Here is a 12,240-nt window from a genome sequence, read left to right as displayed (position 1 = left end):
GAAGAATTTGTCCCATTTCTGTAATGACCTACCCAATTTACCATGTTTTTTTTTTTCATATTTAATATAACAATAATTCTGAAATCCTGTTCAACTAAATAGCATAATCCACCTGGACCTATGGGTACCGGGGATATACCCAAAATACCATCCTAAAACCTATGCAGCAGGAAACGTAATCACATACATATCATCCAGCCAACCACAATGCCAGAGTTCTACTAAACCTGGTATATATACAATAATCCACCAAAAAGGCCAACTGTACCCTAGGGTCATAACCCAAAAATAAACTTGACTCTGGCTCAACAACTCACCCTTCAAACAGGGTAGCGCCACCGGTCTCTACTATCGTGGAGCTCTGCCGGCTCCTCTACCTGGGTTTCCTGAAATGTTTATATAGTTGGGGTGAGACACCTCTCAGTAAAGGAAATAAACCAATATCAGTGTGTGGCAACATGAGTAATTTAGTGTTTTACATATAATAGAATAATAATCATTTTTCATAAAACTGTCTGTAACATATCTGGGAAACACATAATTTATCATAACATGGTATAACATACTGAATTTCTATACATATAAATTATCTCAAATAACTGTACATGAAAACACCCTGGATGGACAGCTGGCTGGTGTCATGTCTTACCCCCACATGATTGGGTTGTGCGGCCCGAAGGTGAGACCTAGCAATGATTAGCTGACTACTAGATCAACATAAGTATGTAAGTACAATGAGCCTGCCCCTCCTGGTCCGGACATCAGAGGAATGCCTGCACTACCATAAAACTACATCAACTGCCGATCTCCCACTGTCCCTTATGGCAAGCAGTAACACTAACATAAACATGATCTTAATCATATAACTACGGTACCGTGCTTCGTGAAAGCCTAAACCAAGCCAACTAGGTTCTAATAACATATAATATATTTCCAATTAATGATACATGACTATTTCATAATAATATTTGCATGTTAATATTTTCATAAAACCTTGCATAACATATGATATAAAATTTACGACCCTTACGCCAACATAGCATATCATAAAAACCCTCGACCCTTATGCCGGTATATCATATAAAACCTCAGCCCTTACGCCGGCATATCTTATAAAATCCTCGGCCCTTATGCCAGCATATCATATAAAATCCTTAGTTTGAAAATCCTTGTATCATTTTAATATTTTCCTGAAAGCAGTAATGACATACTTATGCTGAAAACATAATATTTCATCAGCATAATTTCCATAATAAATGTTACTCATGCCACACAAAAGGGGAAACATTCAGGACATAAAATCTGTTCTAAAATCTTATTTCTGATATTATACATGAAAACCATATTTCTAATCAACAACATTATTTCCAACAAAATCCTACAATATACATATTTACTTGAAATTAAATGTTGTAAAATAGTCAATATATTTTCATAAAATAACTTATTTAGTTTATCCTCTTACCTGAATTAGGAAAAAGCCTACAAATTACTCCAAAATCACATCCGTGTGATCCCTAGCTCAACACTCTGAAATTGATATCTTCCTAACAAAATCTCAGTATTATCTTACCTAACATATTATTCTCAGTCCAGAAACACCAAAAACCTAATAAAACTGAAATTAACTAACTTACCCAAAATTTTGGGATGGTTCCCAAGTAGGCATAATCAACGATACACTACTGCGGTAATGAAGAAAAACTTCCTAGGAGTAGCGTGGCAGCTTCAGATCTTCGATTCGACAAAGATTCGGCCCAAAATTCTAGAAAGAATGGGTGGAAATCGAAGAAAGAGAAAAAATAGAGATTTTCATGCTGTTTTCTTCGCTGAAATCCGAATTTGATCCCTTTATACAACTGGCGTCGTCGACAAGACATGTCACTTCGTCGATGAGGCCAAGTAGAAAGTTTGTCAATGAACACTTATTCATCGTCGACGAATTTCAGGCCCTGAAATAACCACTCTCGGTAATTCCTCTCGACGAGACACGTGTCCCCATCTACGATTCCAATAAACCACTTCGTCGACGAGCGTTTCCCTCTCGTTCCTTTTATTATTTAATTGCTATAATTCACTAGGTCTCTACAATTTCACTTGCTTTTTATAGAAAATGAACCCTCCACCTTCTCTCTAGATTGTCGGCTCCATTTCTCCCCGATTCGACAATCAAAAGTTACCACAGTGATCCTAAAGAGATTCTCTACAGTTTAGTCAGAGTAGAATTTTGATTTGAGAAGTTTGGGTACCATCCCAAAATCAGGGTAAGTACATTATGTAGGTATTTCTAGTATTACCATGTTTATCCTAGCCTAGATTTTATGTTGTATGAGAATATAGTGGTGTTTTGTGGAGTAAAATTAGGATGTCTTGATTTCAGGATTAGGGTGTTTTTGGGACCTTGCAAGCATGAGTTGAGGACCCCAACAGATATTTTTCTAGGAACCCAGGTAAATTATAGTTTAGGAAATTACGAGTAGGCAGGTTCAGGAAATATGAATGTAATGATTTTCAAGGAAATTCAGTGTTTTACTAGGAATTTTGTATACATGTAATTGCAAGATTTTCAGGTTGGTACGCCAAGGGCATGACAGTTGAATTGGAGGCAAGCCTCCCAGTTAGATAGGTAAGGGAAATATGCTATGCCAACTGATTTAGCAATATTTACCACTAAAATATGATATATGATTATGGGTGTTTTCAGAGTAAGAAAATTATATGGTTTTATAGATTTCAGTAGATGTGTTTTTTTTAATTAATTGTGTGGCAGGAGAAATTATTAGTACAGTATAGAATCTATACAGCTTCCATGTTATTGGGATTTATGTAGTTTTACAGAGTTAAAATATTCAGTTTTCTTAGTACCATGATTACACAATTTATATAGAAAACACAAGACGCAGTATTAACCAGAATTATGATTTATGAAAATTTATGATTTTACAACTTATACAGAAATATGAAATTCAATTTCAGTAAACCATGATATACAGTTTCATAACCATAACATACAGATATTTTAGTTTATTTAGATTAGATAATTACAATGTTATGGTTATTTCAGTTAAACATAATCATGATTAAACAGTAAGATAGAAATATCAGTTATATAAATATATATATATATATATATATATATAGTATCAGACCCTGATGGACTAAATCAGTTTTCAGAGCACGGTACCGTTGCTATTTTAGTTCAGAGTGCAATCACATATCTCAAATAGTATGTGGATTTTTAGCAGTCGATCGTGCCTTCGTTGAGGTGGCCGATATGACTATCGGAGTTCAGTTGACTTATCCTGGTCGGCCAACCAGTGTTAAGTCCCGCCTACAGGCCACATAACCTTGCCATGAGGGGTTAATTCATAACTTCCAGTTATCTATACAGGGAAGTTTTCTCAGTTATTATTATATATCTAGATTTATAGAAACCGCAGTCATACCTATAAATATTAGAAGTATTTTGAATATATTTAGAAAACAGTTTATGCTAAGCAACATAGGTGTGAGTTATAATGTGTATTATTTATATATGTTTTCTCAAACTCATTTGTTTACAGTACTTTTAAATCGGATATTACAGTTATGTAAACTCTCTTGCCACACACTAGTAATAGCATATTTTGTCTTACTGAGGGTTGTATCATCCCAGTAATTTATCACTTTTCAGGTGAACTAGATAGACGAGTAGATCAGGTTCGGAGGTAGGGGGACTACAGTACTACCCTGTCTATAGGGTGAGTATTTTTGGGAAAGATGTATTTTTGAATGGTTCCTAGGAGATCAGATGGAATATTTTTAGGAATGTTCATGTTGTATATATATTTTGGGAATACTGAAATTCTGGTATTGTAAATGTGGATGTATACCTTTTTGTTTACTGCTGTATAGGAAATGTTATGGATGTTCAGGTTGCTCGGTCCCCACTTGGATCGGGATGACGTTATAGATTTTATTCAGGGTATCGGAATAGTATAATTTTATGGTATATATAAAAAAAAATTGCATGAAAAATCCAGTCGTTACATATTGAATATGGATGATTAGGCCATGATTATCACTGACTTATATCCTTTACATACTTGCATATAACCTAAAAGTTACACACTTAGGTTATTTATGTGTAGTTTCTCTTTATATGGCTAATCTAGGAATTGTAACTCTATATAGGTTGACTAGTAGTTCATTCGTGTTAATCTGATTATATAAAATCTTGTATTTACATGATATCTCATGAGATTAAAAACACACACTCACGTGGCTTGTAGCACTTAGGGTTCCTTGTGAGCATTGAGAGAGCGCCCGTGGCGACTTTGACACCTTGTGAGGTACTATTGAGCCATTTATCGTGCTTTTGAGTTTTGACGTGAACTCAGAGTTCATGAAACTCAACTTTCCCTTTTTATTCTAGATACTCTTTGTACACTAGTTTATGTTTTTGACTTGTTAGCCTAGAGGTGACATTTAGTGGGGAGATAGAAACCTATGTTTTGTAGCCTACTCAAGATGTGAAGGCTGAGCCACCCCTAGAAATAGACTTATTTCATGGACTCCTGTTCGAGTTTAATTCACATAGGTGATATGAAGACAATAAAAGAAGTGTAATGATTGTCCTAATTGACCATGAAAAGAAAGAAATTGAGAATGAGCAAAATAAAGAAAATGAGAAATAGAAATGCACTGGAATGAGATGAAAGATTAATACATGCTCTATACAACTACAACAAAAATTCAGGGACACGACACATGTTTTGCACATACGAAGACTCGTCAACCGCTTAATGTCTCAGATTTATTCATGCCTGATTTGTGAATAAGTTGATCTAGGGTGATCTTGGTTAGATATGGCGGGTAGGTAAGAAGATGCTAAAGTGAAGGACCCGACACCTCACAAATAGGTTGGATCTTTCTTATGAGACTAGTTTGCTCCATACATTTAGTGTTTGTTCCTTGCAATATGTAGGATGTTTGATTATGACACTCCTCCTCACATATAATGAGTGAACCCATCCTTTTTGAATGTTTTTTAGGGTATACTAGTGAGTTCGAGTCAAAATGACCATTTTGTAGGTGCCCATGGATATCGTGGGTGTAATGAGTCATACACATTACACATGCCTCGAGATTTTGTCTATTTATACTCAAATTTTTACGACTACATTAACTCTGAATTATAATTGCTAATTAACTCTATGTGAGTATATTGTTCTTAATGACTATATAATGATGAAACTTACATAAGTAACTTGCTTCGGAATTGCGTGAATTGTGTATAAATGAGCCGGTGTGTAATTAGGTGATATTCTTGTATGTAAAATGGTATACATGTGTTGCATGTGTATTTTCATTTAATACACTGAAATTGGTGTTTGTGGGTGTAGACACCCCATTTTTACCTAGGTCCAATATTATTATTATTATTATTATTATTTTAATATTATTATTATTTTGCTATTATTATTATTATTATTTTTATTAATATTTTTTTTATTATTATTATTATTATTATTATTATTATTATTAGTGTTTTTATTATCTTTATTTATTATTATTATTATTATTAATTTACTATAAATATTCTGGATTATTATTACTATTATTTTTATTAGTATTATTATTATTATTATTATTATTATTATTATTATTTTACTGATAATATCTTTATTATTTTTATTTTTACTATAATTATTTATTATTATTTACTATTAGTAGTAGTAGTAGTAGTAGTAGTAGTAGTAGTATTATTTCCTTATTGATCCTTATATTATTATTATAATTATTATTATTAGTATTACTATTTTCATTATTACCATAATAGTAAAAGCAGAAAAAAAAAAAAAAAGAAAAAAAAATCGAAAAAGGAAGTTTTTTTTTTAGGGTTTTTAGAATTTTTTTTATATAAGGGGGGGCAGCGGAGGCCAAACATAGGGGCGCAGGCCAGGAAAGAAAATTAATAAAAAAAACTTTCTTCTTCTTCTTCTTCCCGGAGACACGAACAGAGGCACCTCTCCGTCCATCTCATTCCTCCTTCCCTCCCATCCACTCATGCTTCATCCCGCTTTGTCTTCACAATCATCTTTACCCCCATATTCTCATCCACACCCCCACGCACATAGCCGCAGCCAGAATCGGAGCAGCAATCATTGTTGCCGGTGGAGAAGTGCAGCACGCCCAACACCGCAGCCTCACCCAGTTCCAGCTGGAACCTGTAAACACCAGAACACGCAGCAGGCCAGCGGCCAGCCACCCACGGATTCACCAGCAGCACCCGAAGCCAGAAAACCTCCCCTGCCCTTCTGCACGACCTGCTCTAGCAACGACATCCACTGCACACCCGAGAATATCCGTCCACCTCATCTCTCACGGCCATCACGCCACAGCAGCAGCAGCAGCCCAGGCAGCATCAACTCCGGCCACCTGTTCCTCTCTGCCGTCAGCCCATTGACTCCGGCTGTACCCCTCTCTGTAAGCCTCTCCGCATAACACACACATACTCACTCGCACACACACTGACACACATACAATATACATATATATATATATATATATGTGTGTGTGTGTGTGTGTGTGTGTGTGTGTGTGTCAGTATTATTTTAATTCTTAAAGTTTAAGTTTTTAAATTTTATTTTTTTTTTCTTCTCTGTTCTTCTTTTATTTGCATGTGAGTATACTAATATAATATTTGTTATGGTATTTAGTGTGTGTATATTAATATGATATTTTTGTGGTATTTAATTAATATAAGTGCTATGTATATATGTATATTAATATACTATTTGTTGTAATATTTAGTTAACATTTGTATATAGGCTATGTATATATGTATGTTAATATATTATTTGTTGTAATATTTATATCTATGCTATTGATGTGTGTATATTAATACTTTGTTTGTTGTAGCATTTAATTAATATTTGTATCTAGATTATATATGTGTGTGTATTAAATGAGTGATTTTTATTATTGTCATATTTATTTAACATCCATGCTTAATAATGAGTATTCATGTTTATATTTCTAAGTATTTGTTATTAAATGGTTATAATTGTTATTGTAAAATTTTTTTTGTTAAGTTTAAACTTTTATTGTTGTAAGATTTTTAATGTCTGTTAGTTGATATTCATGCTTGTATTTTGACTGCACATATTATTTAATGATGATTGTTATGATTGTAAAGTCTTTATGGTTAAAACCTATTATTTAATATTCAATTTTAAATTTTTGTTATATCTACTGTAAATGTTAAATGATGTATTATCAAGGTAGGGTTTTTACATATTTCGAAGTAAGGTAATATTACATATTTAGTAAATTAGGATCTTAGGTAACTACATATTTAGTAATGATAAATATTTAGTATCTTAATACATTTATTATTAATCATTTTTAGTATAGTAATATGTATAGCATCATTTATTTATAGTATCTTAATACATTTAGCATTACATTAACATATTTAGTGTCTTAATATATTCAGCATTAATTATTCCTAATATATTGGTGTACCTAGTGTTACTTATTTATAGTATCTTAATATATTTAGTATTAGCTATTTCTAGTATATTAATATATTTAGTATCTTAATATATTTCGTAGTATTCATTTTTAGCACACTGAATTATCCAATATTATTTATTATTAAATGTTTAGTATTACGTATGTTTATTATGTTGATATTGCATTATTTGTTCTAATATTTTCAGTATATATAGAATTATGTATTTTGTTATTGTTAATATTTTTTTAATATTTTGGTGCGTATAGCATTATTTACCAGGGTATTAATAGTTATCATTATCATTGTTATGATTTTGGATTATATCATATGTTGTGTTATGTTTAGTATTATATATATTTGTATTAATTAGTTTTATTATGTTTATTAAATATTTTCTTGATTTTAATCCCTATGATTTTAATGCTGGGGTATGAGCCTTCGGGCTTCACGTACCTTTAAGCTCTGAGGGAATATATATATGTATGTATTATATTTATTTAGTTATTTATTTATTTTCCATGTGTATTTATAAATTCATAAAAGGAGTAATTTAAAGACTTTTTAAATTAACTTAGGGATAATTCTAAATTAATTAGGTACCGTTCATAAGAACGGGCGCGTAGGGGTGCTCATACCTTCCCCTCGCGTAACCAAACTCCCGACCCCAGTTCTGGTAACGTAGACCCATTCTACCCCTAACGGGGTAGTAATCATGTGTTCTAATCACACTAAAAGGTTAGTAGCGACTCCGACATTCCATATTTTTCTTGAAAATTAAAATTGATTTTTACATTAAAGCTGAAATTAAAAATGTACATGTGTGAAATGAAAAGGACAAGAACATGCAAGAATGTGGGCTTTGTGTGCATGAAGCATGCACGTGGAGAGGAGACTAACAAGACCGTGTCATGCAAAGTGATTGGCAGTTGGGCTTTGAAATAAAAATAAAATAAAATAAAGAGAAGCTGGACTTTGAAATTGGGAGGTCGTGCGGTCGTGCTGGGCTTCTCAGGCATGACTTCGTTTTTAAATTGGAGAGGAGGCCTTGATGTGACCTGCCCATGAAGATTCACATGAAGAAGGGTTGTGTGTGTGCGCACTAGGTTCATGTGCAACAGGCCATGTGTGAAGAGGCACGGGCTTGAAGAGAAAATATAGTCGTGCCTAGGGGATTTCTTTAGGGTTTGGTTGCCTTTATAAAAGAGGCTTTAATAGGGTTATGATAGGCATTAATTTACGAGATGTTTTTTGAGTTCTTTAGGTTTTATTTTTGCCTCGAAGGCAACGCCGCACGGGAAGGGGGAGGCTATTTTTCGAGCAGCAGCTTGGGCAACTCATCACTCCTCATGGCTTGCTCTTCACTCTCTCTCTCTCTCTCTCTCTCTCTCTCTCTCTCTCTCTCTCTCTCTCTCTATTTGTTTAATTAGTTTTAATTTACCTTCATTGTCATTTAAATATAGTTTTAAAATTTTGGTTTAAGTTTATTATTGCTTTGAATATTTTGTTTTAAAGTCATTGTTAGGTTTATCTCTCTCTCTCTCTCTCTCTCTCTCTCTCTCTCTCTCTCTCTCTCTCTTCCATTCTCTCTTTTCTTTTAAATAATTCTTTAAGCTAATATTGCTTATTTGAGTTGTGTTTTAATTAAAGTCTTGGAATTTTTAATTTCTCTTTGGTTTTTATTTAAGTTCAATTTTTAGTTTGTGTTTTGTTAAGTTCTTGGTTGAGTTAAAAATTTAGTTTTGGTTGCGTTAGTGTTTGATTGATGATTTAATGGTTGCATGCTTTAGTTATGTAATAAATTTATCATTTTTAGGTGTTTGCTTGAAATTTCAAACGTAGGTTTTATTCCCTGTCTGAATGGCTAAACGTAGGATTATTTTTCGCAGTTAATTTTGTTATCATCTATTTTATTGTGTCTGTTTCCCATTTCTTGTCGTTAATTTTATGAGTGTTAGGTTTATAGTTTAGATTTTGTGTCGTTTCAATTGCATCAAAAATATCTTTAAAATCCTAGAAACCGAATCTGAATCATGTTCAGCAAACGTTTTACACGAGTTTGGAATTAAACTGAATTCCCTTAGGAGACGATCTGGCCCTTAGGCTAATTATTACACAACTAAACTCTTATACTTGAAATAGCCTTCATGCTGCTCATTTTTAGAGTGAGTTACAACTCTGTTAGTCTATTCATAGAGTAGTTAACTTTGAATGGAATAAAGTGGACAGTTTTTTTTCAGATGGTCAACAACTACCCAAATGACGTTTTGCCCATGAAGTGCTGGTGGTAACCCTGTTACAAAATCCATGAAAATGTGCTTCCACTTCTACTCATGAATGTGGAGTGGTTGCAATGACCCTGCTAGTCTCTGATGTTCAACCTTCACTTGCTGACACGTAAGGTACTGCTCAATGAATCGGGCAATTTCTCTCTTCATGCTGTCCCACCAGAAAGATTCTCGCAAATCCTAATACGTTTTGGGGTTTCCTAGATGCATGATATAAAGAGAGCGATGAGCCTCTTCTAGAATTGTTCTTTTAATCTCTGCATCATTGGGTACACATAATCTGGTGTGAAACCTCAAAACCTCATCATCTAAGATGTTAAAGTCCTCCCTTAGTCCACTCTGTACTTTACCCATAATTTTCACCCACTCTGTATCTTTCATCTGTGTAGCCTTAATCTTTTCCAATAAGGTTGATTGGATTACCAGATTTGCAATGAAAGCCTGATGATTTTCCTCCACTATTTCCACATAAAATCTTTTCAGATCCATCATGATTTGATGTTTAGTTACCATAGCTAAAACTGATGCATTCAATGACTTTCAACTTAATGCATCAGCTACCACATTGGCTTTCCCCGGGTGGTAGTTGATGGTACAATCATGATCTTTTATCAATTTTAGCCATCGTCTCTATCTCATGTTCAGTTCTTTTTGCGTGAAGAAGTACTTAAGATTTTTATGATCTATAAAAATCTCGCACCTTTCACTATATAGGTAGTGTCTCCAAATTTTCAACGCAAATACCACCGCCGCCAATTCCAAATCATGCACAGGATAATTTTTCTCGTACTCCTTGAGTTATCGAGAAGCATATGCAATGACCTTCCCCCATTGCATCAATAAGCATCCAAGACCTTTCTGAGATGCATCACTATAAATCCAAAACCACCTACTCCTAAAGGAATCGTCAGTACGAGGGCAGTGATGAGTCGCTGCTTTAATTCTTGGAAGCTTTGTTCACATTCATCAGTTCACTCATACTTCATATTCTTTCTTGTTAACCTTGTCAGAGAACTTGAAAATTTAGAAAACCCTTCCACGAATCGACGATAATACCCAGCCAAAACATTCTTCGGTCTCACCCAATTCGTTACTGCGTCTATCTTACTTAGGTCTACAGAAACACCATCTCTAGATATCACGTGTCCTAGGAATGCAACATTTTCTAGCCATAATTCACATTTCTTGAATTTAGCATTAAACTTCCTTTCTCTTCACACTTGGAGTACCAACCTCAAATGATTTTCATGCTCCTCGGGACTCTTCAAATAAACCAAAATGTCATCAATAAATACTACCACAAACTGATCCAGATATTTATGGAAGACCCTGTTCATAAGGTCCATACATGTAGCTAGAGCATTAGTCAGTCCGAATGGCATAACCAAAAATACGTAGTGGCCATACCTAGTTCGAAATGCAGTCTTTGGAACATCCTCTAACTTGATTTTTACCTAATGATACCTAATCGGAGATCGATTTTAGAGAAGACTTGTGTTTCGGGAGTTGGTCAAATAAATCATCTATACAGGGAAGTGGATACTTGTTCTTAACTGTCATATGGTTTATTTCCCGGTAAACAATACACATTCACATCGACCCAACCTTCTTTTTGACAAATAAAATTGGTGCGCCCCAAGGTGACGCACTGGGTCTAATGAATCATTTATCCAGTAACTCCTGTAACTATTCCTTTGATTCTTTCAATTTTGCTCAAGCCATTCTATATGGAGCCTTAGAGATCGGTGTCGTTCCTGGAAGTGAGTCAATAGCAAACTCAATTTCATGATCGGGAGGCAACCCAGGTAAGTCCTCTGGGAATACATCAGAGAATTACCTCACTATTGGGATATCCTCAAGTGTTAATTCTCCATCTGGTGCTTCTTTCACACATGACAGATAACCCTGACATCCATCCAAGAGTAGCCTTTTTGCCTAAATTGCTGACAATATTTGTGGTGAGGAGCGCACGTAAGACCCAATAAATTTGTACTCTTGCTCCTTAGGAGGTCTGAACACTACATCTTTCTTGTAACAGTCTATACCAGCATAATTGGAGGCCAGTCAGTCCATCCTTAGAATTACATCAAATCCATGCATGTCAAAAACTACTAAATTAGTAGGTGGCATTCTTCATTAAATACAGATTGGATAATCTTTAAATACCTTTTTACATACCATAACGGTTCCCGTCGGTGTGACGACAGATAAGTCAGCATCTACTAGCTGAGTTCCCACCCCTACAAATTTTAACATACTCTAGAGATATGAATGAATGCGTTGCTCCAAAATAATACAACATCTTTCTTTGAAAATATAAAGATAATAACTGTCACCATGTCACCAGCATTTTCTGCGTCTCCTAGAGTAAGAGAATAATCGCGTGCCTGGGCAGTGTTCCTCTGATAGTTGTCTCAGGTTGCCTGATTGCTTCATTGGAATTGACTAGGAGTG

This window comes from Malania oleifera, chromosome 2 (assembly GCF_029873635.1).
Source record: "Malania oleifera isolate guangnan ecotype guangnan chromosome 2, ASM2987363v1, whole genome shotgun sequence".
Classification (NCBI taxonomy): domain Eukaryota; kingdom Viridiplantae; phylum Streptophyta; class Magnoliopsida; order Santalales; family Ximeniaceae; genus Malania; species Malania oleifera.
The sequence above is the reverse complement of the archived record's forward strand: the minus strand, read 5'-3'. Positions refer to the sequence as shown.